This window comes from Triticum dicoccoides, chromosome 2A, assembly GCF_002162155.2.
Source record: "Triticum dicoccoides isolate Atlit2015 ecotype Zavitan chromosome 2A, WEW_v2.0, whole genome shotgun sequence".
Lineage (NCBI taxonomy): Eukaryota > Viridiplantae > Streptophyta > Magnoliopsida > Poales > Poaceae > Triticum > Triticum dicoccoides.
In genome coordinates this window covers 28,677,637-28,684,776 of record NC_041382.1, presented here as the reverse complement: position 1 = coordinate 28,684,776, position 7,140 = coordinate 28,677,637, and positions in this window count along the sequence as shown.

Genomic DNA, 7,140 nt, shown 5'->3' with positions numbered 1-7,140 from the left:
GGGGACAGCTACCCACTTAGTACTTCGGGGAGCTGTGATGTAAAAGCACTCCCGCTGCCATAAGTTGGATACCTCCGGGAAGGAACCCTTGGGCCATGGAGCATCGACGCCTTTGCTTATTGTGGCACCTTAGCATTCTGCGTGTCGCCCATCGATCATATTCGGCTTCACATTGAAGGTCTTGAGCCATAAGACGAAGTGTGGGGTGATGCGGAGGAAGGCCTCACACACGACGATAAACAACGAGATGTGAAGGATGGAATCTGGGGCTAGATCGTGGAAATCAATCCCGTAATAGAACATGAGCCCTCTAACAAAGGGATCAAGACTTAAACCTAGCCCTCGGAGGAAGTGGGAAACAAATACGACGCTCTCGTTGGGTTCGGGAGTAGGGATGACTTGCCCTTGAGCGGGCAGCCTGTGCGAGATTTCAGCTGTCATATACATGCCTTCTCTTAACTTCTTGATGTCCTCCTCTATGACAGAGGAGGCCATCCACCGGCCTTGAAGCTAAGGTTGGATCCGGACATGTTAAAAGTCTGAAGCGCTTAGCCTGAGCCTTGGGTGTTGGAACTCGAGGTGGGGGAAGGGAAGGATCGAGCGCGAGGGGCAGAGGACATGCCTGGGCTCCTTTCTAAAGAGGGCGAATATCAAGCGTCCTCCACGTGCCCGTTTGGAACTTGCCTAAAATCGAGGTGTCATATTAACAAACACGGTTGGGTTACCCACACCCGTATTACAAAACTGAAAAGGCAATCCACAAGGGGGGGTAGAGTTTGAAAATGGGACCTTTAGTACCGGTTTGAGTCATGAATTGGTACTAAAGGGAATTGCACCCTTTAGTACCGGTTCGTGTCCCGAACCGGGACTAAAGGTCTAATCTTTAGTCCCGGTTTGAGATACGAACCAAGATTAAAGGACATCACACCCTTTAGTCCCGGTTCCTGTCTCAAACCGGGACTAAAGGGCTCATTTGAACCGGGACTAATGCCTTTAGCGCACGAGCCGGGACCAATGCTCACATTAGTCTTGGTTCGTGAATGAACCGGGACTAATGGGCTTATCTGGTCCGAACGAAAGCCCTGTGTCGGTGTCAAAACCGGCGGATCTCGGGTAGGGGGTCCCGAACTATGTGTCTAGGCCGAATGGTAACAGGAGGCAAGGGACATGAAGTTTTACCCAGGTTCGGGCCCTCTTGATGGAGGTAAATCCCTATGTCCTGCTTGATTAATATTGATGATATGGGTAGTACAAGAGTAGATCTACCACGAGATCGGAGAGGCTAAACCCTAGAAGCTAGCCTATGGTATGATTGTTGTTCTGTATGTTGTCCTACGGACTAAAACCCTCCGGTTTATATAGACACCGGAGAGGGTTAGGGTTACCCAAAGTCGGTGACAATGGTAGGAGATCTACATATCCGTATCGCCAAGCTTGCCTTCCACGCCAAGGAAAGTCCCTTCCGGACACGGGACGAAGTCTTCAATCTTGTATCTTCATAGTCCAGGAGTCCGGCTGAAGGTATAGTCCAGCCATCCGGATACCCCCTAATCCAGGACTCCCTCGGTAGCCCCTGAACCAGGCTTCAATGACGACGAGTCCGGCGCGCAGATTGTCTTCGGCATTGCAAGGCGGGTTCCTCCTCCAAGTACTTCATAGAAGATTTTGAACACAAACATAGTGTCCGGCTCTGCAAAATAAGTTTCCACATATTGCCATAGAGAGAATAATATTTACACAAATCTAATCTGCTGACGCATTCCGTAGTGTGACATCACACCACGGCCAAGCCTTTATTCGAATCGTTTTATTGTCCCACCTCAGTGTGTCATGCGAGGCGGTTTCCTTGGCACATCTCGTCGAAGCAGAGAACGTGTCCCCTTATTCCGGGATTCTCATCAATACGGGCGTGGGTAACCCAACCGCGCCATTGATTACGGCGCTTGGGGATAAGCGAGTTTTACCAGGCTGGTGGGGGCACGTAGTTGCGTCCACCCATAAAAGGGGATAGGGATCCACCTTTTCACCTACGCCTTCTTCCTCCTTTGCCTATCCATTCTCGCGCACTCGAGCTCCAGCGCCCAAGTCTGCACTCCCCACCTCAACCTTCTCCAGCCATGTCCGGAGCGGGAGGCAAGTGGATGGTCTCCTCCGTTACGGAGGGACACATAAAAAACTAAGGAAGGCCGGATACTTGTCTAACGACATTGCGCACCGGCTTCCCAAAGAGGGGCAGATCATCCCCACCCCTAGGCCACATGAGAGGGTGGTGTTCCTCCCCCATTTCCTCTGTGGACTGGGCTTCCCTCTCCACCCATTTGTCCGGGGGCTCATGTTCTACTACGGCCTCGATTTCCATGATCTGGCCTCGAATTTCATGCTCAACATCTCGGCGTTTATCATCGTGTGCGAGGCTTTCCTCCGCATCCGCCCCCATTTCGGCCTATGGCTCAAGACTTTCAATGTCAAGCCGAAGGTGGCGCGCGGCAACCAGGCGGAGTGCGGAGGTGCCATGGTGGGCAAGATGCCCAACGTCTTATGGCTCGAGGGCTCCTTTGTGGAGACCCTGAAGGGGTGGCAATCGGGGTGGTTTTACATCACCGAGCCGCGCGACCCTGAATGGGTCGCAGCTCCTGAGTTCCGATCCGGACCCCCTACGCGACTCACCTCCTGGAAAGAGATGGGCCTGTCGTGGGGTAAAAAAGGAGAGCTGACTGGACTCCAAACATGCGTCCAAACCCTGGTGGACAAGATGCTCAAACTTGTCAACATAGTCCAGGTTATGCTCATCCGCCGGATCCTCCCGTGTCAACAACGGGCTTTCAACCTGTGGGAGTTCGACCTGGCGCGGCACCGAACTCTGAGCAGGCTCTTCGACACGATGTACGAAGATGCCTGGAAGGTGCTTTTCAAGGGCGCCGAGGCCCCCGCATCCGCTACTGAGGATCGCGGATTCAATGCGCAGCGTCACGCTCATGCGGTAAGCTGTTTTTACCTTTTACAGGGTATCAGTTTTTCATAGCTTGACTCGATGCGGGATCTAACCTCCCTTACCTTTGACAGGATTGGCAGCAGACGTCCGGACAGATCAACTGTCCGGCTCCTTTGCCCGAAGGCCCAGCGGACGCTCGCTTAGCGAAGCTGCTGGTTCCGGCACCCTATGTGGTGCCGGAGAAGAAGGCCACGGGGACTCTAAAGAGTGCCCGGCGCCAAGAGGTGTCGGATCCATCATCCGACGACTCCAAGACGCACGCCTCCCATGAAGACGAGGAGGAGGAAGAAGAGACCTCTCCCCCTCCAGCGAGGGAAGGGAAGAAAAGGAAGGCCGCCCCAACTGGGGAGGCCGAAGGGTCCAAGAAGGGGAAAACCCTTCCTCCGGACTACTCCACCAACGCCGACGACGGCGAAGAGGAGTGGCCGCTCAGGGCCAAGCCCCTGGCGAAATCGTAAGTATCCGAATATCAGAGTAATTCATAGTATTCCTTTATTGCACAACTTTCCCTTATGTCGAATATGATTATGCAGCCCACCCAAAGACCGGCTCGACGCGTCGTCGAGCAGTTCACTGGACTCGTCGGATGTGAATTCGCTTCCGACGGCTTCCTCCCCCCGCCCTACGGACGACGCCGAAGTGTTGTCCCAACAGATTCCAAGCCAGGAGGAGGTGGTCCTGGATGCGCCGCAAGGCGACCTTCCGGACTCCAGGAGTGAAGGGGAAAAAACCCCCAGGGTTCCAAGTCCGACTCTATGCCGAACACCGCTCCGAAACCTTCAAAGGTTCCAGAGTGCGGTGGGCGACCTCCTTCCAAGAGGAGCAGGCCCTCCGTGCCGGTGACCCCGTCCAACCAGAGGCGCTGGACAATCTGGTGGAGGCGCTCAAAGGCGCCTCCATCGACGAGGAGAACGGCACCATTATGAGTGCGGTGGTCCAGAAGGTTCAGTCCACCAAGAACGGGCTGTATGAAGCTTGTGCTAGCCTTTTAACAGGCTTTGAGGTAAGTAAAGAATGTGTAAATAATATTACCGCATAGACAGTAGCCCTGATGCTCTGTTTGGCGTTCGGGAAGAAAAGCCAAATAGAGGATCAAATAAAATCGCAAGAGTCTAACAAAAAGGAGTCAATATGCGTATGCAGACTTCTCTGCTGGCGTTCGCCGCATTGATTGCGGAAGTGGACACGCAAAAGCAGAACCTCGAGCAGTCCGAGCAAGAGCTCGGGCGTGCCAAGAAGCAGCTCGAGGACAAGGAAGGTAAGAAATACCTTGTTTAAATATATATATATAAAAGGTGCAATTGCAAAAAATGACAGGATTATCGTGGCTATTGTAGGGGCCACGTCTGAGGTGGCGACCCTTAAGCAAGCGCCGCTCGAGGCCGAGAAGAGGGCGGCCGCGGAGCGCACCGAGCGGGAGAAGTATGAGGCCGAGGTTGGCAAGGTGCGGCAAGAGCTCCAGGCTCTCATGGAAAAACATGAGAGTTTGGAGCTTGACTCAAAGACGCGAGCGTCCGAGCTCGCGGTGGCTATTGAAAATGCCAAGTCTGCCAAGGCCGAATCCCAGAAGACCCTCCAGGAGTTGGATGAGGTGAAAAAGATAGCGGCGGGTAAGGCATTCTTTATGCAAAGCAAACACATAAACGTAGGTTACTTGTTACTTACCCAAATCCGCAGCTTTCGAGGAGCATTCGCAGATCTTCCCCGTGGCGTGTCCGATGCCGCCGCATTCTATCAAGCCGAGGAGGGCAGCTCGACAGAGAAGGTGTTCTGGTCTCAGTATGTTGAGGCCGGACACCCCGTGCCCCTGAGCGACCAGCTGAAGCAACTGGTCGAGCTCCACAAGGCGGCCGAACAGGCCATGAAGGGCCTCATAGTTCGGCTGTAGCCTGGAGAGGCTCTGCCTGGGAGCTATTTTGGGCTGGTGCGGCGGCTGGTGGCGGCCTATCCAAGGCTCGAAGTCATCAAGCGCTCAGTCTGCATTGAAGGTGCCCGTAGGGCCCTTGCCCGTGCTAAGGTGCACTGGGGCAAGCTGGATGCTGAGAAGCTTGTGAAGGACGGGCCACCGCCGGGGAAGGAGCATCGCAAGCCCGAGAATTATTGTAAGGATGTTCTGAAGGGTGCCTGCCTTATGGCGGATGAATGCTCTAGGGATGTAATTTTTGAGTAAAACTCGCTCGTTTTGTCCTGTGCGCTGAAAACTTGTTCATATGCGCTAAGCAATGCTGTTGGAATTTAAAATATTACCTTCTGTGCAGCTGTTTATCAATTCTGAGAGATGGCGAGTCGTTGGCTTCTGCCCCCGTGCCGCTAGTGCTGGGGTTTTCGGGGATAAACCTGAGTGCTCTTTTTCCCATGTTTGGGTCCTTCGAGGGAGGCTCTCAGCACAACGAACAAGGCAATCGGACTATATTGCGTGAACACTCTCACTTAGCCATAGAATTCTATAATTTTAAATTTCGGCGAAGCCCCCTGGTATTCGGAAGACCGATTTCGGGGCGCTATCCACGCCTTGGCCGGACAGAGCCGACTCCTCGCTCTAAGCGGCATAAGTCTTTAGGGACTCGAAAAACCGCTCGAACAGCGACCAGCTCTCGCTTCATCATGACAATCAGTTTTAGCTTTCTCTACTGAGGTGCTCGACCCAGCTCAACTGGGGCACAATCGCAGTAGTTCTCCTAGTGCTACCTTAGCCGATATAGCGGAACGTAAGGCACCAAAACAAAGGAGCCGGGCAAACCCAACTATTGACCCAAGACATGATTCGGTGCCGCACTTGTTAAAGTGTTCGGACTTCTCAGACCATATTGAGGGGTACTAAAGCCCTTGGCGTATTTTGGCCATACCAAAGTGTACGGGTGCAAGATGTCGTTAAGGAACATATATTTGTAAAAAAAGAGTAATGCAAAAATAGACAAAAGCTATGCATTGTTTATTAAAAAGGGCTGCGATCAAAGCAGAACGATACAAATAATGCGATAAGCAAAAGGTTGGACTATTTAGCATGTCCATTCCAGGGGCAGGCTGCGGAATGATATGCGAAACAGGTATACTGCTCGTGATATAGACCACCTGGGAGTTCCGTAATGCGGCATGGCTTGTCTGCTTCCCTGGTTCTTGCATCGTTTATGCGGCAATTAAACTGCCGGATAGGCCTTCCGAAGAGTGGAGTCCAGAAAGTAAGAGAAAATTAAAAAATCGGCAGCCCCTGGTGCGGTTTAAGCCGTGTTTCGGGCGTGCCGTGATGGTGCCCCTCCCCTGTACCCATGGTATTTCTAGAGCATAGTTATATACGCGAAGTACCGGTGTCGCATTTTTGCGAGGGCTGGGGTTGGGGCCGCATTGCTACGCCTGCTCGGAACGTGCCAGGCGGTCTTGTTGTAGGTTACTCCAGGCGCGCTTGACGGTGTCCGGATGTTTAATAGCCGGACTGGAGAACTGCCTGGAGAGGCTGCTTTGTACTTCCGCTGCAAGGGCCGCCGTGTGCTCCTCCGTTCGGAGAGAGCTTTTGGTGTTTCCATTGACCGTAATTACTCCTCGAGGGCCTGGCATCTTGAGCTTAAGGTAGGCATAGTGCGGCGCCGCATTGAACTTGGCGAATGCGGTTCGCCCGAGCAGTGCGTGATAGCCACTTCGGAATGGGACTATGTCGAAGATTAACTCCTCGCTTCGGAAATTATCCGGAGATCCAAAGACCACTTCAAGTGTGACTGAGCTTGTACAGTTGGCCTCTACACCTGGTATTACGCCTTTAAAGGTCGTTTTGGTGGGCTTAATCCTCGAGGGATGTATGCCCATTTTCTGCACTGTATCCTGGTAAAGCAGGTTCAGGCCGCTGCCGCCGTCCATGACGGGTGCTAGTGGGATGGTCCCTTCGATCAAAGGTGATCGGGCAGGAGGACATGGGTTGATCTTTGGGGCGACTGGCTCTACCACGTATACGTACCTTAACGCGCGCTTCCGCTCCCTCTTAGGGATGTGGGTTGCGTATATCATGTTCACCGTCCGCACTTGTGGGGGAAAACCCTTCTGTCCACTGTTGTTCCGTGGCCGGGGCTCTTCGTCGTCATCGCTATGCAGCCCCTTGTCTGTATTTTCGGCATTTAACTTGCCTGCCTGCTTGAACACCAAACAATCCCTGTTGGTGT